A 21436-nucleotide genomic window follows, 5' to 3' on the forward strand; every position below is an offset into this window, starting at 1 on the left:
AATACCTGCTAGGTTTTTTTCTCATTGGAATACTTCATCGAAATTAGGAAATATCAAAATATAATATCTAGTTTACATAGATAACTGACCTAAACCTCAGAGAACGAAATAAAGAAATAAGAAATAATATAGATGTGAAAAAATGGGGGGGGGGAGAAATGCAATTTATATAAGGGATAAAGAACAGATGAGTAAATTTTTGCTTTTGACTTTTATGGGAATTTATGTGCATTCTAGAATTGGGACATTTTAAAAGAAAAATGTCCTAGCTTTTTCTTTTAGCAAAGCAATACAGTAGGAAGTAATGTATTTAAAAATTTTATGGTTTCCTCAGGTACTCAGTTTATTTTCTAATATTTTCTCTCTCTAAAACAAAAAGAAAAACAGAATATTTACAAATTATGGTTTCTTGTGTACTTTCTCCAACCCTGCTTGGGGGAGGTACTGTGAGCTCTCTCTCTGTGGACACTGTGCCCTTCTTCTTCCTCTAGTCATTCCTTCTGGGCTGAACTGTCTAATGACGCCAGTCAATCCATTTCATTTTATTGTAGTTAATTTCCACACGTATATTTATAGAATTTGTTAAATAGTGTGGTATAATCTTCAGTCTCTGTTTTCTACTCATCCTTTCCCTTCCTTTTCCATATTTGTGCTATCACATCTTCATAGTGCACTCTAAAATCTGTAGTTTGGGACTGACATGTACTCACTGCTATATTTAAAATGGATAACCAACAAGGACCTACTGTATAGCACAGGGAACTCTGCTCAGTATTATGTAACAATCTAAGTGGGAAAATTTGAAAAAGAATAGATATATGTATATTTATAACTGAATCACTTTGCTGTACACCTGAAACTAACACAACATTGTTTATCACCTATACTCCAATATAAAATAAAAAGTTAAAATAAAATCAAATCTGTAGCTCTGCATTCGACCACATTCTCAGGTTTCCATCTCTCCGTTTCCTACTATTTTGAATACTTTGCTTCCCAACATGGTGAATGTTTGGGAGAACTGAAAGCATCATTTTGCCCCTAACCTTTTTTTTTTTTACCCCCAGAAAAATTTAGCCGTTCTTAGCTTCCCTCCCATTATCCTTTAGGGTCTTTATCTTGGCCCTAGGAATTCATTGTCTCCATCTCCCTTACCCATCATATCTAACTAGTTTATAGTCTTAGTAGTTTTTGCTCCTGTCAGTTCCTTACCATTCTCAAAAGCCAGCCTCATCCACTCCTTTACAGCTTTATTCCTAGAATACCACAGAAGTTTTTGCTCTCCTCAGATCTGAAGTATTTGATATCCTTTCTATCCTCAAATCCATCCCATACATTGTCAGATTAATCCTCCTAAAACATTGCTTTTACTCTGTTATTCTTCTGCTTAGGAACCTTTAATGGCCCCACTTTGTTTATAGATTGAAATTTGGAATCTCTATCCTGATTTTGTTAGGGATTTCATATTTTTTTTAATTGAAGTATAGTTGGTTTATAGTGTCATGTTAGTTACAGGTGTACAGCATAGTTATTCAGTTTACATATATGCTTATATGTTTGTATATTTTTTTTCCAGATTCTTTTCCCTAATAGGTTACTACAAAATATTGAGTCCAGCCTGATTTTCAAGGTACTTTCGTAAAGTTGTCCTAGTTTACTGTTTAACCGTATCTTCCACTAGTGAGTAGCAAAACTTCTCCGGTTTCTGTCAAGATGGTCCCAGCGTACTGAGAACTTTCCTACTTTTGCATATCCTTCCTCACTTCACAATACTGTTAATCTTCTTCTTACCCTGTGACGTCCTTCGTATTTTCTTCTTAACATGCTCATCTAAAGCTTACCTGCTGTTTTCCTAACTTGGAGCTCATGTCCTGTACCCTCCGTGAAATCTTTCTGAACAATATGGTCTACTGTAATCTCACCCTCTTCTGAACTCCTGTTTTTTGTTTTTTTTTTTTTAAATTTATTCATTTTTGGCTGTGTTGGGTCTTCGTTTCTGTGCGAGGGCTTTCTCCAGTTGGGGCGAGCGGGGGCCACTCTTCATCGCAGTGCGTGGGCCTCTCACTGTCGCGGCCTCTCCCATTGCGGAGCACAGGCTCCAGACGCGAAGGCTCAGTAGTTGTGGCTCACGGGCCTAGCCACTCCGCGGCATGTGGGATCTTCCCGGACCGGGGCACAAACCCGTGTCCCCTGCATTGGCAGGCAGATTCTCAACCACTGCGCCACCAGGGAAGCCCTGAACTCCTGTTTTGATTTTTGCCTCTCACAAGGCACTTTCTGTTTAGTGTTTTGCACTAGTACTTGTTTGTAGTTGGGTCTAGATTCTGTATTGTTAAATGGATTTTAAGTGTCAAGAGATCAGGAACCATGTTATACTTCTTTAGATCTCGCTTATGGACTAAGTATCATTCATTACAAATCTCAGATGATACATTGATATTTGCTCACTCATTATTTCCATAAATATTGATTACCTATACCCAGGCACTATTGATTATGAGTTAAACAAAAGAAGTAAGGACCCTATATTCATGGACCTTACATTCTAGAAGGGAGAGATAAATATTCTCCAGCAAATTTAACAGTGTCTGTTTAATCACAGTTGAGGAATGTGGTTTACTACTTTTTTGACAAGGGAAAAACCCAAGAATTGCTTTCTTTTTTTCTCTGCTGTCACCGGTATGTATAATTTTTAAAAATAAATTTTGATAGAGTAAATTACTCTTGAAATCACAGGTTTTCAAATGGTAAAACAATTGTTTTCTTTTAAATGTACATAATACTGATATGCTCTAAGTCTAAATTCAGTAGACAAAATAATGGAAAGTATGATTCATATATTTTTGACATTTAAACAATTATAGTAAATTTGTATATCATTTATATGATAGGTAACCTGATGTGAAATAATTAAAAGGTAGTGAAAATATTTTTAAAAGGAAGTTTCCCTAAACTCAAATTTATGAAAAGTTTTTATTTAATATGCTAAATCTCTCTTTTATAGAAGAATAAGATTAGATTAAAATTAAGTACATTATTAGATACATGATTATTTTAGCTTTAAGTGTTTCTTCCAATGGCTCGAACAACATCATTTGTTCATAGGTATGGTTTTTTGAGATTGTAATAACCACGGAAAGTTAATGTTGAAAGAATGGCAAAGTATGCTGTGAAACGAAAAATTATTGTATTTGCAAATGTAAAATCATAATTTACATAAATGTTATAGTTAGGCACATTATGAATGTAAATATGCGTTCTCTATTCTCAGTCCTGTAATGCCATTCTTTGTCCAGTGGGAGATGAAGAGTGATGTTGAGACTGCTGTTTAACCTATTATAACAGCTTTAAAAAAATTAAATCGCGTTGATGTAAATATGAGGAGGGGAAAGAGTATTTATCTCCATTAAGTGACATAAAAAGCCGTGGTAAGAGTAACAGGCGGTGGGTGTGTATTAAGCGGTGGAATCCCTAAATGCAGATGCTAATTATAAGCACAAGGACAGTTGCCTCCCACATACGTAACTGCTGTATATTTTCTTTAGTTAGAGTATAATTCAGGCTTCTTGAAGTGCTGAATATGGCTTTTATTTTTTCACTTCCCCTTAGCATATATATTAAAAAAAAAAACCAATAAAAGCACTTTTGCTGAACTGTGATTTTGATGGATATAGGTGGAATATTAAACCAAATGCTGTAAAGATAATTCACATGATTTGCTCTTGGATGGTGTTCATTGAGTGCCTTACTTGCTTCCCGCTATTGAAAAACAAATGTTTAGCAGTAAGGTTAAAATTATTTAAACATATTTGAGCACAGTTTACTTTGCTGTTGTGTACAAAGGACTTTAATTTAAGGCTTAGATTATGAAAAGATGTATTAGTACAGGCATTAAGAGTATGTTTGTTTAGATTATTATAGTCTTTAAAACTTATTTTGGTGATGGTCTCTGGCATCATGTCTTGAAAGTGATATATTGCTTCTTCATCATCAGTTTTGACATTTTTTAAGTAATCTGAGAAAAAGGAATTTCCTTTGCATATTTTACAGTCCCTTTCAATGATGATTTTGTAATGTATTCTTCAACTGTTGAAAGGTATATAGTACAGAAACCCTGTTCTTAGAAGGTAGCTGGCTTTTAAGTGTAGAATAGCAGGGAAAGTGTTACAGACTTAAATTATTTTTAAAACTTTGTTTTTAGAAACAGGAGTACAAAAAACCCCTTTGTAATCTTGCCACTTTTTTATTCTTAGGTGTGCTTTTTCTTTAGCTTTTAGTAACTTGTAATTTAAGATCACAGTTATTAGGTGTATTTCTGCATTTTATATATCGCTCCCAGATGCTACAGTATTAGTTTTTATCACTGCATATTTTATGAAATGTCAGCCTTCTGTTGGCTGTTCACGCAGCATTGTTAGTGATCAAAAAGACACAACACGAAGGAGAGGAATCTAAACAGTTGGCTTATCTTTGTCCTTCACCGTGACAAAAATACTATAAAATTACTTTATTATAAAAAGTCAGGTAAAGGCATCATTTAACATGCAGTGAAAGGATAAATGTCTTTGTTTTTTAGGGAAATAAAATCTTAAAATGTTTAATATCAAGAAATACAGTTATAAAGAGAAATAATATCTAATTGTGCTAAGTTTGCCTTTGTAAGGAACGAGGGTGATATGTTGCGTGTGATGTGGTGGCAATGCTATCCCTAGAAAAAGCCCCACGATTTTTGACAACACAAGAGGTGACCCAGTTTGAACTCTTAATTTTTGTCACTCAAAGTACATTCTAGAAAAGTGGGTATTAGTTTTAGTGTGTGCATTAAGTTGTATGTGATCTGGTTTATTATTTTCTTGAATTGACTTACTTTGTAGTTTAAAACTTTATTCCATAGATTTAAAAATTCTTTTTTCTCTAATTCAGTGATTTCAATATCAAGATAAAAGTATAGAATGGGAAGAAATTTTCAAAGCCTGAAAGAAAATCTGTTACGAATAAACGTCTTGAATGATTTTGATCAGCTGTTGTGTATGCCCACCACAGCAGTTGGTTCAATCAATTTTATGTTTTGGGATGGTTTTATTAAAGTGAGCTGCTGCTTTCAGTAAATCATTGAGAAAGATGCTGGCTTTATACATTGTCTTTTGGGTGGAAGCATGGCAATAATAGTTTCTCTTTGCAGCCTTGTAAGTCACTATTGGTGGAGACAATTCCTGATCACCATAGATGTCAAGGCGTTTTTGTGTCACTGGTGTGGGCATTAGACTAAGAAATGATTTTTGTATAAATACATGCACTTTCACGGCAATCTGTAGGAAACTGCCGTTTCTAAAGAAAAATAATTGTTAGCAGATAATAATGATTTTAATATCTTCTTTTTATTGCACACAGTTTCAGTTTTTATAAATGATTGAAAGCTTCGTTGTTTTCATTTGGGAGAATTAGACTTCTGAAAAGCAGTTTGAAGGACAGCCATTGGATACTTATAAGTTAGCGGCCTCTTTTTTGTCACAAGGTGCCCGGAACACTCCCCCAGAGTGAGGTCCCTAGTTTGACAGCATTGGTGTTACCTGTGAACTTGTTGCACATGCAGAATATTGGGCCCAACCCCATGCCTACTGAATCAGAATCTGCATTCTGCTCAACAGGTAACTTGTTATACCTGTATACCGGGTAACTTGTATACACATTAAAATTTGAGAAGCACTGCTATAATGTTTCTCAGCCAAAACCTCTCATTTGCTCTGCATGTGTGTGTTGTAATTGTGGGATGCTGATTGCATTTGGTCATCTGCAGTTCAGGAGTTGGAGGAGGCAATAGGAAGTTCACATCAGAATTTTCGTGGGACCCTGAAGTAGGCAAGTATTTGATGTAGAACTCCAGGGTTTTGGTCGTTAACTAATTACAATTAGAATCAGTTGCTACTTTGTATAGATATTATAGGTGGGAAGCTTCACGTGACTGTTAATGTTAAGCAGTTGGTTTCTTTTTTCTTTTTTTCCAATTAGTTATTTATTTTTGGCTGCATTGGATCTTCATTGCTGCATGCGGGCTTTTCTCTAGGTGAGCGGGGGCTACTCTTCGTTGCGGTGCACGGGCTTCTCATTGCAGTGGCTTCTCTTGTTGCGGAGCACGGGCTCTAGGTGCATGGGCTTCAGTAGTTGTGGCACACGGGCTCAGTAGTTGTGGTTCTTGGGCTCTAGAGCTAGGCTCAGTAGTTGTGGTGCACGGGCTTATTTGCTCCCCGGCATGTGGGATCTTCCCGGACCAGGGCTTGAACCCCTGTCCCCTGCATTGGCAGGCAGATTCTTAACCACTGCGCCACCAGGGAAGCCCCTCTTTTGGTTTTTAAGTGTCTTAGCAAGTTCCAGATATTCTGATGTGTTCTCCCAGCAGTAGTGTAGTCAGCGTTTCGAAAGTATATTCTGTGGTTTGTTTTTCCCAGGAGATGCTCTGAGTAGAAAGAGCCCATGGTCAAGTAAGTTTGGAAAGCACCATATATTTTGTTCCTCTCTAGGATAATCACAATATACATTGGTTTATATTAAAAGATCTGAGAACCTGGGGTAGCTTAACTCAATTTAGCATTTTCCAAATTTACTTGACCGTGGCATCCGGCATCCTTTTCTTTTTCTTTTTCTTTTTTTTTTTTTAAAAACACAGTGATTCTTATCTTTTCTTTAGCAGATGCACACACTGGCTTCTTTCCAGTATTTATTTTTCTTAATCAAAATAAGAGATGAGGACAACTTTTGAAATTGCTGTGATGTTATGCCACATAAAACATACTTTCCAATATTGTTATTTATAATAAGTGCGAAAGATATTGGTACAGCCCTTGTGTGCTGAAGGGATTGAGCATGGCAGACATTTCCAGAGCTGGAATAACTGAGAAAGCATCTTCCAGAAAGTGAATGTTGACTAGATCTCAGTCAGATTTGGTGGGCAAATGGACGGGAGGAAATTGAGCATTCCCAATATTTGCTAGAATGAGGAAAGCCATAAGCGAGCGATGAAACAAGTTAAACATTTCAGCTCAATGAATGGTTACTGAAATCCCAAATATAGAGTAAGGTTTATACTTGACCTTGGGCATACAATAGTAAGACAGAGTCAGTTCTGCCCTCCAGGTGCCTGTTGGAGTAGGTAAAGTATAGCCCAGTAAATGTATGAGAGCTAAAATCCAGGATTTTCCAGCTAAAATAGGATTTTCCCAGGGGATTTGTAAGAAGTAAAGTTGGCCAGTGTACTGTATGCTGGAGAGCCTGAGGCACGATGCAACTGTAGTGATAGGGGCCTGCAGTTAGGGGAACAGAGGAAAGAAAATTAGGAGAGAAGAGCAGGGGTAAGATAGGGCAGACCAAACAACCTTGGAAATCTTAGAGCTAAAGGTGCCAGTAAGTCTTAAATGCAATGTATTGTGATAGTTAAAATCAGTGCTAGACTCTGAAGTAAGATGGAGTGGGCTCACCTCCTGATGACTTCACATCCTGGGGCCTCACTCTCTTCAACTTAACGTGGAAATAATATGGTAGGAAAAATGGCAAGTGGATGGCTTAAAAAATACTTTTTAAAAAAACTTTAATTAAATTAAACATACTTTAATCTGTACCCAGATTCACCTACTGTTAACATTTTACCTCATTTATCAGTTGGGTGTGTCTCCTCCCTTTTTCCCTCGAGACACACACACACACACACACACACACACACACACACACACACACACACACTTTTTTCCCCCTGAACTTTGAGCAGAGATTGCATTTATGCCTGAAAGTATGTCAATGTGTATTTCTTAGTAGGGATGTTCTCTTCTTCCGTATCTATAGTACAATAACGAGCTTCAGTAAATTTAGTATAATACTTATATCTAATCTGTTGTCCATATTCCATATTCGTCACATGATGCAATAACATTCCTTATATAAGCATTTTCTCCCTTCAGTAAGAATTAAGTCTAGGACCAGCTAATGTATTTAGCTGTCATGTCTCTTTTGCCTTCTTTAATTTGAAATGGTCACACAGCCTTTCTTTGTCTCTTATGACATTGACATTTTTGAATGATGCACTCCTTCATTTGTCTGTCTGTCTGCCTGTCACTCCTCATTTGGGATTGTCTGCTGTTTCCTCGTGATTAGATTCAGGTTCTCTGTTCCAACCAGAAAACTACATAAATAATGATGTATCCTTCTCGGGATATCTCATGTGGAGGCACATTGAGAATGTGAATTGTGATCATTCGGTCAGAGTGTTATCAGATTTCTCCACTGTAGAGCTAGTTTTTTTTTTTTCTTCTTCTTGGAAGTGTAATAAGCAGTCAGTGGGGAAACACTTCAAGATCATGCAAATATCCTGCTCCTCATCAAAATTTCCACCTAGATGTAGCACCTGTTGATGATTCTTGCCTGGTACAGTTTTTTCTATAAAGGTTGCAAACTGCTGACTTTCCAATTCCAGCCCCCCTTCCAGTCAGCATCAGCGTTCTGCTGTAAGCAGAAACCATTCTGATTGACTGATTGATTGACTTATTCATTCAGTCATTTATCATTGGTATGAGCTCATGGATATCTGTTCTTTTCAATTGTAATTCATTACTTAATTATTTTGATGCCCAAATTGTCCAGGTTTGGTTAGTAGAAGTGCATGGCATTCCCCCATAAGATTTTTGAGTGCTTCCTTACTTTCTGGCAAAGCAAGTTGTCATAGACTTATCTCTGATCTGTTCTGCCCTGGCGGCTCTTGGCAGCCATTTCTCTGAAGAGCTCTGATTGTTTGGTTTTTTTAAAATTAATTAATTAATTAATTACTCTGTTTATTTACTTTATTTATTTTTTTTATTATTTTGGCTGTGCCGGGTCTTAGTTGCGGCATGCAGGATCTGCTTCCCCGACCAGGGATCAAACCCTGGCCCCCTGCACTGGGAGCACGGAGCCTTACCCACTGGACCACTGGGGGAGTCCCGAGCTCTGATTGTTGTAAGTGAGGGAATGGTATTAGTGTTCTCCTTGTTAGTGGACTGTGCTCATCACTGTGGGTTCTTGGCCTTTAGGCCCTTTTAGAGGAGAGAGCGCTAGGAAGCAAGTACGGGTGTATGTATGTATACACATTTACATTGATACATAAATGTATGCAGACATGCATACTGGGAAACACACATATTCACATTTTAGAAATCTTAGTTCACACCAGTATCTCTATTTCTAATCCGTCTCCACAGGGTTCTTTCTTGTTTTCCACTTTTCCATATTTATGTGTCCCTTCTTTCACAGTGACAGTATTGGCTTCCAGCAGCATCAACACATTAACTTACTTGTGCAACTCCATAACAGACCTAAAATAGTTTCAGAATTGGTTCATTATACCACGAGAACAAACACCCTTACCAAAAACTTTACCCGTTCAAGGTTTGTTTGAAGTTCTCCATCCTCACGCCACCCAATTCTGTGAGTATATATAATCAAATGCTGTACTCATAATTACTTGGATTTCTTCTTTCTTTATAATCCGTGTGGCTACGGTAAGTGTGGATACGGTAAAATACAGTTGAGTGCACTCAGTTTTCTTTCAGCTTCACATCCTTGTTGACTTAATTTTTTGAATATGTAGAAAATGATTTACTTTTCCAAAAAATAAAATTGTATGAAAAGGTCTTTCCATGTTTCCCATTTACTCCATCCTTTATAGGTAAACAACGTTACTGTTTTTTAGTTCATTCTTCCTTTTATAAAGATAAGCAGATAATTTTTCCTACATTTTTTTATTTCCCCTTTCTTATTAAAAGTGTAGTGTACTATATATGTTCTTCTGCAGTTTGCTATTTTTCATTTTTCAATATCTCTTGGAAATCACTTCATATCAGTTTATAGAGATTTCTCATTCATTTTTACAGATACTACTTTATTTTGTGTATGTACCGTGGTTTATTCAACCAATGTCTTACACATGGGTATTGAAGTAATTTCCAGTATTTTGCAATTGAAAATAATACTGTGATGAATATCCTTGTGTATATGCATTTTCATATTGTTGCACGTTTATCTTCAGGGTAAATTCCTGGAAGTGGGCTCACTGGTTCAAAGAGTAAATGCTTATGTAGTTTAATGAGATATTGCCCAGTTCCTTTGCATAGGGTTGTACCATTTTGTGTTTCCATTAGGAGTGTCTGGGAGTGCCTGTTTCCCCACAGCCTTGCCCACAGAGTGTACTGTGAACGTTTTGAATTTTTCCCAATCTGATAGATGAGAAATGCTATCTCAGTGTACATTTAATTTGCATTTCATCTTATTATGAGTGGAGCTGAATGTCTTTTCGTCTGTTTAAAAGCCACTTTCTAGGGACTTCCCTAGTGGCACAGTGGTTAAGAATCCGCCTGCCAATGCAGGGGACACGGGTTCAAGCCCTGATCCAGGAAGATCCCACATGCCGCGGAGCATCTAAGCCCGTGTGCTACAACTACTGAGCCTGCGCTCTAGGGCCTGCAAGCCACAACTACTGAAGCCCGCGCACCTAGAGCCCGTGCTCTGCAACAAGAGAAACCACTGCAATGAGAAGCCCGCGCACCTCAACGAAGAGTAGCCCCCGCTCTCCGCAGCTAGAGAAAACCCGCATGCAGCAACGAAGACCCAACACAGACAAAAATAAATTTAAAAAAAGCCACTTTCTATAGGACATTTTGTCTTTTTGAAAGTTGTTTGTAATGATATTAACCATCTATCAGTGAGTTATAGTGTAAATGTTTTCTTCCAGTTTGTCATATCTCTTTTGATTTTGCTTCTGGTATTTTTGTCATGTATAAGTTTTGTATTTGTATTTTAGTTCTAATTAGAAAGACTTTTCTTTTATAATTCCCAGGTCATAGGAGGAATTCAACTTATAAAAAAGTACTTGTATAGTTTCATTTTTTACACTTCAATCTCCGATCCATTTAGAGTTTATTTTTGTGTATGGTGTGAGAAACAAATCAAGTTTTTGTCTTCTTTTTCTTTTCCCCAAATGTCTATCAATTTGTTAAAAAGCCCACTCTTGTACCAGTGTTTTGGGATGTCACTTTATCGTAGCTAAATCTATTTTTGGACTTTGTGTTCCGTTTCATTGGTCTGTCTCTTCAGCAGTGCCACACTGTTTTAAGTATAGAGGCTTTGTAGTATGTTTTAATGAGAGTCATTCCCTCCCCCGCCATATCTGTTCCTTTTCAGTGTTTCCTAGCTTTTCCTGAACTTTTCTTTGCCACTTGAACTTCAATATCAAATTGTCTAGTGCAAGTTAAATTTGTAAATTTATGACATGTTGATGTTGAGATGTCCTAACCAAGGACAAGGTGTTTCTTTTCTGTTGTTTAGGCCTAGTTTTGTGTCTTTGAAGAGTGTTTATTCTTCTTCATGTAGGTTTTGAACATTTCTGTTTATTCCTAAATATTTAATTGTTTTTATTACTATTTTAAATGGGACTTTCTCATTCATTAGATATCCTCTCTGGTTTTATTTGTATATGTGAGTGATTTTTGCATGTTTATTTTATATCCTGCTACCTTGCTGAATTCTTTTGTTTTTTGAGTTTCATCATTGATTTTCTAGGGTTTTCCAGCTCTTCTGCTTCAGGTCATCTGCAAATAGCTTTGTTTCTTCTTTTCTAATTCTTATTTTTTACATTTCTAATGGTTTTCTCTAGTCTGATTTCAGTGACTAATATGTCCAGAAGAAAAGTAATAGTGGTCATGGTGGGCATTCTTGCCTGTTTTTGACCTTGGTAGGAATGAATGTTGCATTGAGAGCTATCAGTGGGAGAAAATAATGCACTGTTCCAAGAGCTTTAGAGGCACTCTGTGTATTTACATGTGTATTCATGTGTATTATTATATATCATTCTCTGTAATATCTCTCTTCCCTTTCATAGCCAAGTGTTTTGAAGGAGTTGTCTCTACCTGGCAACTTTTCACCTTCATTTCCTCACCTCCCACTCTCACTCCAGCAACTCCACTCTGGTTTCTCCATTGTGAAAACTAAAGCCACCTTTTAAGACCTCTGTGTTGTTAAATCTCATGGGATTTTCTTTCCCCTTTTCTTTGTCTTACTTTCTTCCTTTTCCTCTCAGTAGCATTCAACATTGCAGACCATGCCTTCTTCTAACTGTGCTTTTCCTCCTTAGCTTCTATAAAATCACATTCTTCTGCTTATTCCTTTTCAGTCTTCTAGCTCTTCTTTCTCTACTTGGCTTCTAATGGCATGTTCTAGGCCTCTTCTTTTAAAATTCTATCTTCTTTTTGAACTTTATGTATATTAGCTTTCTAAGCAAACCTATGGCAAATTTTCATTACAGTTATAAATAAATTATTATTACAGTTAGAGTGACATTGCTAGTCTACACCTGTCTTCTGAGATCAAGATCTACATGTCCACCTGCCTATCTGGTATCTGTTTCCACTTTGAGATGTCAAATCACTTCACAGTGTAAGTTCTAACCCCTCTCTCAAATGCCTCTAGTTTTATTTAAGTGACTAGTGTCATTATATATCTTATTGTAAAAGCTGGAAATATGAGTAATTTTCATGATCTTTCTTTTTCACTCATCACATTTATCCACTGCATTATCAGGTTGTATTGCTTCTTTTTCTACTCTCTAGTTTTCTCCAGCCCAAAGGAAAGGGAGACCCAGACAGAAGAATCATCACGAGTAAAGAATAGAGACATTATATTTGGTAGAATACATAGAAAGTGGAGACATACAAGTAACATTAGAAGTAACTAACAGCCACATTGTCGAGGATACTGATTGTAAGGATATGGAATTTGTGTGGCTATTGGATGCTCATAGGTAAACGAGATGATCAGTTTACTTTTGCAGCACTTAGTAACATTGAGAAAAAGGGAGAAGGACTGCAGATGGGAGACTAGTTAGGAAGCTAGCAGCTTTCGGAGCTTTGTTAAGAGATATTAAGTGCTTATATTAGGACATGACATTGGGGAATAAAAAGAGACAAATTTGGTTGATACCACAATATTATTCAGTAAGATATGATAACAAAGTGGATCTGAAGGTACGAAAGAGAATTATTGAAGACTCAGGATTTTCTTACAAAGCGAAGCAGGTGAGCAGAAAGTTTTAGAGAAAGATAATGAGTTCTGCATTTGATAAATTGTCTATAAGGTGCTGATATGGATTATCAGGTAGAGACATTTAGGGAATGATTGGATGTGGTGAGTTGGTTTCTTCTTCAGTGTTGGCTACATCTGATAGTGTGGTGACTGTCCAGAGCAGTGCAGAGATGTCATTTGAGCCAATATCCAACCAACTGGCAGTGTCTACTTTGGGTGTTACGTACATGCCAGCTGTGGCCTAGTTCTTGAGATCCAGGCCAGGACCAGAGACATGAGGACAGAAAATGTTAGTTGAAGGCATGAAATTTGAATGAGGCTGCTAAGCCAAAAAAGGGGCGGGAGAGAGGGTGAAACGAGGAAGAAATCAGCCAAAGAAAGATCTTGGAGAACCTCCTATATGTTCATAAGGTGGCAGCATCAGAAAAAGGGTCAGAAACTGATGGGTCTATTGTTGGAAAAAAAATTATATAAACAAGGGAAAGAGAATTTTAGGAAGGAGATCTTAGTTGTTAGGGCTATAGAGAAATCAACGAGTATAAGGACGTGGGAAAGGACATTACATTTGGAGCTTGAGAGTACAATTTCAGTAACTTGGAAAGGGCAGGAGTTACGTAAAAAGGGTTTTGTACTTCTCCAAAGATATTGTTGATGAAAAATGTCCCATAAGCAAAATAGGGAGAGTTTTTGAAAAGTTAAATAGGCAAGTAATGCTAGTATTTTGCTAGGCTTTGAAAAAGTTTGTAAAATGTAAAATAAGTGACAATTTAAAAAATCCATCATGGATTGGAAACTGAATCAGCGATAGGAAGTGAAAAGTATGGTGAGTAGGTCCTTTTAAATGGAGTGGTATATGTAAGCAGCAGGAACCCTCTGGAAGCATGCAGTGAAACATTCCAGATTTTCACATGGTACTCAAGATGTAGGAAGCAGGATGCTGGTAAAGCAAATGGTGAGGAATAAGTGCGGGAATACCACTGCAGGCTGCAGGCGGGCAGGGGCCTGGCAAAGGGGCTCTCATTTTTGTCAGCCTCAAAGTGATATTTTAAGTAAATTGGGTTATGTTTTACGAAGAATAATGAATTGTGACTGGTTTATTCTGATATAGGAAAGAAATGGGATATATCGGAGGTAGAGTATACCTAGAAATACTGGCCTACTCTGATGATCTGGCCAAAAGCGGCCACTAAAAGGGTATTTTAATTATAGAAGCAATTTGGTGTAAGAATAGAAAGTGATGAAAATGTAACAGGATCTGAGAAAGGAGGTACATTATCTCATTGTTATCAAACTTTAGCACTTAATACATTGTGTAGTTCTGGTTGGTGACTCTTAAGTAAGACTCAACTCTCTATAGACACCAAAAAGGAAAGAGATAATCATGGATTAGGGAAAGTGGACACGTTAAATCAAAATCGGAAACCTTATATCCAGCAAACTTTCAGAATTTTCCTATTAAATCTAATAAAGTGTCTTTAAAATCCCCTTGGATGTCTTCAGTTGACTATCATAACTGAAAAAATGACAACTTTGTTTCTTTTTTTATTCATTTTGCCTTTTATTTTTTATCTTAATGTGCTGTCTTGGAAATTTTAGTACAGTCTCTTATAAAAGTGGTGATGGTGGGCATCTGTCTTACTCTTTTGTAAAGGATAGTGCTTCTGTGTGTCACCATTGTGTATTATGTTTGCTATGGATTTTTGAAAGATGCATTCATTCACTTCATCACTTTAAGGTAGCCTTCTTGTTTTTCTAGTTAAAATTTGTTTTTTGATTTAAAAAATCATGAATGGTGTTGAATATTATCAAAATGTTTCTTTCTGAATCTACTGAAACGTTGCTATAATTTTGTTCCTAATGGGTTGCGTGATATGCAGTGTTTTAATAACAGAAAACCTCTAGTAGACTTCATACATAAAAAGATTGTTAATCTGTCCTCTAAGAAATGAGCAGCCATTTTGCTCCTTGACTACTGTAGGTCCTGTTCTGAATCCTGTAGGTTGATGGTAGCTCTTCAGAAGTCAGCAGGAATGCAACGGAGTTGGGGAGTAAGAGGGTCAGTTATGAATTTGCAGATGTGCTCTACCTTTTTTCCCCTTTAAGCCCAATTTTGGTTTCTTTTTCTTCATACTCTTTGATATCTGTAGGTTTCAAATATGGAAAAGGAAACATTGATAGTTAAGTGCAGGTGTATTAAGTGATTAAGTCGAATGAGTACAGAAAGATTGATAATGTGGATTCTAATTTATATGGACGTGGAGTAAAAGTGTAGGTCATGTTGGAGGGAGGCTGCAGGCCCCACGGGTCATTATGTAAAACTTTAAAATGGATTAAATTTGTATTCCATTTTTATTTACTACTGTTTATGGAGCTTTTAAAATAGTGCACACTAGATGTTATTGAGAAGATATGTTAAGTTGCAGTTTGTATTAATGGGTTATAATAATCTCAATCTAATGATACTCTTTTAAATTGATTGCAAATAATGATGGTTTTAAAAAATAATTACTTTCTAAATCAATAGTTACCTGAATTTTTAGATCACTTTTCTCTGGGATATTATCTGTATCTTACTTTCCAAAAGATAGTCTGGAAAATACCTGATTTTAATCTAACAGCTATAGCAGCTCTTGCATGGTTAATCATTCTCCTCAGTAAAATTAACTGTTGGAGGGGAATTTAATTAAGCCATTTCTTCTCAGTTTTCTCCCTTTTCTTATTATGTTGTGCAGTATAGCCAGAGTTGGAATTTCCCGTTTTATCTGAAGCTACTGGTGTATATTGGGATCATTCTTTGGGGGCCATGATATGATTTACTAGTTCTGGGTTATTTGTTGTTGTTGTTGTTTTTGTTCAGTATAGAAATTACCTGTTTGTCAAAGTGTATGTATGACTTAAAAAAATGTGTGAGCTGAACCCTTACAAAGCTTTACTATTGTAAAGTGCTATATTTAACTTTTCTCTTCTGAAGGACATTCTCTCACATTTAATTATATTAAACCAAATATTTCTTATGCTAATTATTTTAACTTCATTTGTATATTTCAAAAATTATGAAATAAATTTTTCCATATAAATTAATAATTATTCATCATAATTTTCCTTATTAAAATGCTATATCAGTCCTTTATCTTATGTTATCATTAATTATAATATTCTCATGTTCCATATATCATAGATAACCAAAGATTTGAGTAAAATAATAAAAATACTTGAGGAAAATTAAACCCTACTAAGAAGCTTATGATTGACTTTATGGGGGCAAGGGCAGGGAGGTGGGCAGTAGGGTAGTGATGGAATAAGAGACCCATTTTTCTTGTGTTCTAGTCTATCATAGTTTAGAAGAGGGAGACTGGAAAGATAAATGGGCCTAGGACTAGAGAGCAGGCTTGTATGATTTATCATTATTTTTCAGAATATAATATAGTAGTCACAATAATTTGGTGAATGATCTTCATCTTTGTGTGAAAAAGTCTATTCAGTATCATGAAAGCATCTATTATTACATGCAGCATAAATTTAATTTCTGTATTGCATTATTCGATGTTAACAAAGCCACCCCCGCCCCCCCACCCCATTTTTTTGCTTAACTCACAGAAACCTCACACGATTTGTCTGTCACAATTGAGCATGTGAATATATACATGTTAATATTTACTGTTGTGCTTCCCCAAAATGATACACACTCTACTGATCTTTCATCACAGAAGTTGATAAAATGAACCTCCACGTATGGTGAACTTTGTTTTCCTACCTGATCACATTTTCTGGTTACTAAAAGACTGTTGTTTTTCCTTTTTAAAAATATTTGGTCCTGTTTTCTGTGCCCAAACAAACTCTTTTGAACATAAGTTAACCTTTGTGGGATGATTAAAATGGGCTGTACCTTCAGAAAATCAAAAGTGCTGTTGAGCAGAATTCTAGTTGCTAAAAATGCCAGGTAAAGTAGATATTTTTACTACATGTAATTCATTTCTGCTAAGACTTGAAGTCTTGAGAATTCTGGAATTTTCTGAGATACATTCTCCTTAGAGTGTTATAATTTGGCTTGTGTATATTTGAATTGTGTGGTGTTGTAAAAGTATATGATATTATGTAACTAATATTTGATGTAGTTTAAGAGCTTGACTCTTTAAAAAAAAAATCAAGTTAATGAGTCACTCATTCGTGCAGACACACTGAGATTGTTAATTATATGAAGCTGGGAAGGCCAGTCCTTCCAGCAGCTTGAAACGCAGCTCAGCTGCTTTGCGAATAGTTCGTGCTCTGATGAGAGGTTTTGTACAAGAGGAAGGATTAGCCCTGAAGAGAGCTGTCCAGTCTATAGGTGGATGTTTTGGGCATGTGGAAGCCTAAGCTGAACTCAGAATATCATGGCTTAGCAAATTAATAAAGTTATGTTAAGTGGTTTCTAGGCACCAAATCTTGGTTAAATAGAGCTCAAAATAGACTAAGCTACCAAGGGTCAAAATAGAGGAATCGTAGTTTAAAAAAAAATACACCACAGTATGTTTTGAACTTAGTCTTTATTTTTTAAATTCTTATACTTGAGAATTAAACTCTGTTTCCTAAAAATAATTTATATATAACATAATATATACATGACTGAATCTTATTACCATGTGAGCTCTGTTTTCTGGTCAACATTATTGCTTTGTTTTAAGAGCTAGAAAAAATGGCTTAATGTGCAATTTACTGCCTCACTTTAAACATGTTCTGATTGAAGAACTCTGTCAGGTGTCAAAACAAGTCTACCCTCTGGCAAGAGTGATAAGTTCTTCATGAGGAAATTCTGGAATTGCCTTTGGGAAGTATTTTAACAATGTCTTTGGAACTCTTTTTCCAATTGGTTATGTCAGCTTTGGGTGTGGGTGGAGTAGGCCACAGATCTGAATTTTCTAGAAGTTTTACTATCATTTATTCTTAGTATAATAATTTTCTATTTGAAGACTTATTCTGGGAGTTATCTATATTCTTGTACTGATACATTTATACTTATGAGGCTCAGGATGTAGTTTGGTATTGTCTGGCCAACTGCACACTGGTTTTAGGGATATTTGAGAAGGAATGCCATTAAAAATGTCTTTCTCAAGTGCATATGTATGTAGGGCTCTCAAGGATAACATGTTGAAAACTATGTAGGAATTAGCCATTTAGGAAGTTTAATCTTAAATTAATGCCTGTCACATTGACTGAAGCACAGAGCTTGGCTAGGTATGTTTTCAGAGAGAGCTTTCTTGTTGTACTGAATTCAAGAGATAATGTATTTCAGAGTGAAAATAAGTGAGGGAAAACGATGTCTGAGCTCCAGGAATCACAGATTTCAATGTTATGAGCCCACGGTCCATGGTTATAGGAGGCACAAACTTCATTCCCCGTGGTGGGTTTCCAAGGTACTCCAATGAAATATGGAGATAAAGGAATCACTTTAATTCACTATGTGATTTTGACTTACATTACTCATAGATGTACTTGAGGACATTGTGATGGTGTGTAAAGGATCGGCTGGTGGAGTGTCACAGGCCTGAGTTTAAATACCACTTATTAACTGTGTGATGTTAAATAAGTTTACTTAACAATGCCTATAATTTCTTCATCTGTATAAGTGGGATTAATGATAATAATAAATAAAACCTTTGCATCGAGCTGTTATGGGGATTAAATAAATCGACATTTTCTGAAACACAAAGAAGCGTCTTTTAGGACATCCTCCTCGTACCTCCACTCCCACCCCAAGTACCATGGGCTGAGAAATTAATGTCATCAGACGGTGCTCAGAAGGGCAGTTCTAAGGTTAAAAGCACATTTTACATATGGGTAGTCTTTAGATAAGGACATTTCTAAATGTTTTCAATGAAAGATAGTAGTATTTCAATGATTATTTAGGCCATGGTGTTTTAAAAGCAGCAGCAGTTTTAGATTAAGTAACCTGGTCTTTCAGGGTTTTTTCCCCTGTCCACAAATGCTGCTCTGGGAGACGGCCTAGTGTTCAGTCACTTACACAACAAGTGGCCCAGTGCACAGGACTGGGAAGGATCAGGGTTACCAGCCTTTTTGAAGGCTTCAACAAGCCTTTTTAAAACTCTCCTTGTAGGGGGTGTGGTAGCTGACTGTCACCTTTCCCTTCATGTAACTTGGACGAGAGAAATAATTGTAAAGATGAACACAGAAGAATTTGAGGATCATTTCTCAAGAGGTTGACTCTGGGTGATTTTTTTTTTTTAAGTCCCGAGAGTTGGGCGCTTTATTTGGGCTCCTGCCCTTGGAGAGTAATAACCAATTGCCTGAGAGTTCTTGCTTAGTTTCCAGTATCCAAACTGGAAAACATTAATTTAGAAAAATCTTCAGGGCTTCCCTGTGGTGCAGTGGTTAAGAATCCGCCTGCCAATGCGGGGGACACGGGTTCGAGCCCTGGTCTGGGAAGATCCCACATGCCACGGAGCAACTAAGCCCTTGGGCCACAACTACTGAGCCTGCACTCTAGAGCCCGTGAGACACAACCACTGAATCCCGCGCACCTAGAGCCCGTGCTCCGCAACAAGAGAAGCCACTGCAATGAGAAACCCGCACACCACAATGAAGAGTAGCCCCCGCTCACCACAACTAGAGAAAGCCTGCACACAGCAACGAAGACCCAACACAGCCAAAAATAAAAATAGATAAAATAAATAAATTTATAAAAAAAAATCTTCATAACCCATTTTGGTTATAAAACCAAAAGTTTTGGTATACTGTATTTATCATATTTATGATTTTCCTCTTTTCACTTCACAATTTATAATCTATTAACCTCCTAGAGCATTTTTTCTTATGGGATTTTGAATATTCTTAGTTTTATATATTTTGTTGCAGTATGAGACCATAATAATAATTTTGCTTGGAATCTTTAAATATTTTAAAAATGATTTTGAAGAATACATTCAAAAAGTTATCCTTCTGAGTAGCAAAAAAAAATGGCATTAGTAACATAAATTAATTGATTGCTGTTTTATTGAATTATTAGACTGAAAAAAGCACTGATACACGTGTGATCTTCCTGTATCTGTTTTGCTGAAGTATTAGTTTCAAACCTACTAAACAAGTAACCTAATGCAAAATTTAAAATTCAGCTGGATAATTTATACCAAGAAGTAGCTCAAAGTGAGATATTATGTGAATTGTAGAGACCACAACTTGGCAAAATTTTTAAAGAGAGTACTCAATTGAAGATACTTCTAGGCTTGAACCAGTGTATTTAGAACTAAGGAGACTTTCTAAAATAAAATGAAATCTCAAAAACTTGAGGAATTAGTGGCGTGATCTAAACTTCATTTTACTCAGTGAATTCAGGTTACTTAATGTTACAAGAGTCAGCAGAATTAAAATTGAGATCATTCATTTGTTACTTCTTTTGTCCTCGACATCCCTTTTGCAGGAGTGCAAGACACTGAGGTAGGCATGTATATGAAGTGATATGTAGTATGTGCTTTTTCTCTTAATCAGCCTTTTTTCTTATCCCTTTCTCCTCCTATCTTTTAAAAAAATTTTTATTCCCTTCATGGCACAAATAATCTAATCTGCCTACCTGCTAGATTAGAAACCTTGGAAATAAACTAAACTTCTTTCTCTTCTTCCATTTCTGTGTCTGGGTACCACCATTTTTCTCATGTTCTTTTGTCTCTCACTCCTCCATTTCTATAGCCACTGTGCTAGTTCGGTTGTTAGCACTCTATCCCACTACTGGAATTATCTTTCTAAAATACTCACTAAGTACCCAATAATTGGTTCAGCTATTTTTCTGTGCTGCTAATAATTAGCAATATTATCCAGTTTAGGTTTCTTTTATTCTTTTTGAGAAGGGGCTAATAGGCAGTGAGATCAATAAAGGAACAGTAGTTTGGTAGTAAAGTAAGTGATGGGAAAGTCATGAGCCACAAAACAGAAAAAATACATGTGTTAAATAATTGAGTCCTTTGTAGAGCTAACTTATTATCTGTTCTCTTCTGGTTTTAATTACTATTGTGCACTTCTGTTTTCTGAGAACTAAAGCTTCCTCAGAATTCTGGAATAACTTGGGACAGTGACTGCTTTTCATAGGCTTTCCTCCAGTGCAGTCAGCTATGGTTCGAGTTTTCTTTTTGCAATTTGAACAAGATAAATTACAGTTTTTATTGGATAAAAGGTGACAGGCAGGTGATGTTACAAAAAGGCAATAGATTAAAAAAAAATGGAACTCTGAAGCAAATGGAATAACATAAGGAGGAGTAGTTAATGAGATGTGGAATAATTTAATAAGCCTGGAACAGAGAATTTAGAATACAAAATAAAATTATGGTAATGCTTAAAGTTTTAGCCTGTTTAA

General features: G+C 36.3%; 1 protein-coding gene and 1 long non-coding RNA gene across 19 annotated transcripts in view; one reads left to right on the plus strand and one right to left on the minus strand.

Moving 5' to 3' along the window:
• The window catches only part of TBC1D5 (TBC1 domain family member 5), a 535839-nt gene that overhangs the window by 107678 nt on the left and 406725 nt on the right, over nt 1-21436 (plus strand). For 2 of the 18 annotated variants that reach the window (XM_082459251.1, XM_082459262.1), the window contains 2 exons: nt 5516-5648; nt 8867-8979. The exons of 12 other annotated variants lie outside the window; for them this stretch is intronic. The gene's annotated coding sequence lies outside the window, so the exon portion shown is untranslated. Of the gene's footprint in view, nt 1-5494; nt 5649-8866; nt 8980-12342; nt 12451-21436 lie in introns of those variants that run through there. 4 more of the 18 variants (XM_082459252.1, XM_082459263.1, XM_082459265.1 and 1 more) reach the window with 3 other exon arrangements.
• LOC309659515 overlaps nt 1-21436 on the minus strand; it is a 297583-nt gene that overhangs the window by 15615 nt on the left and 260532 nt on the right. The window contains exon 2 of the long non-coding RNA XR_014262852.1: nt 6-2038. This is a non-coding gene — a long non-coding RNA (uncharacterized lncRNA). The remainder of the gene's footprint in view (nt 1-5; nt 2039-21436) is intronic.

Source organism: Balaenoptera physalus (genome assembly GCF_965194825.1).
Source record: "Balaenoptera physalus genome assembly, chromosome: 4".
In the NCBI taxonomy this organism is placed as follows: Eukaryota; Metazoa; Chordata; class Mammalia; order Artiodactyla; family Balaenopteridae; genus Balaenoptera; species Balaenoptera physalus.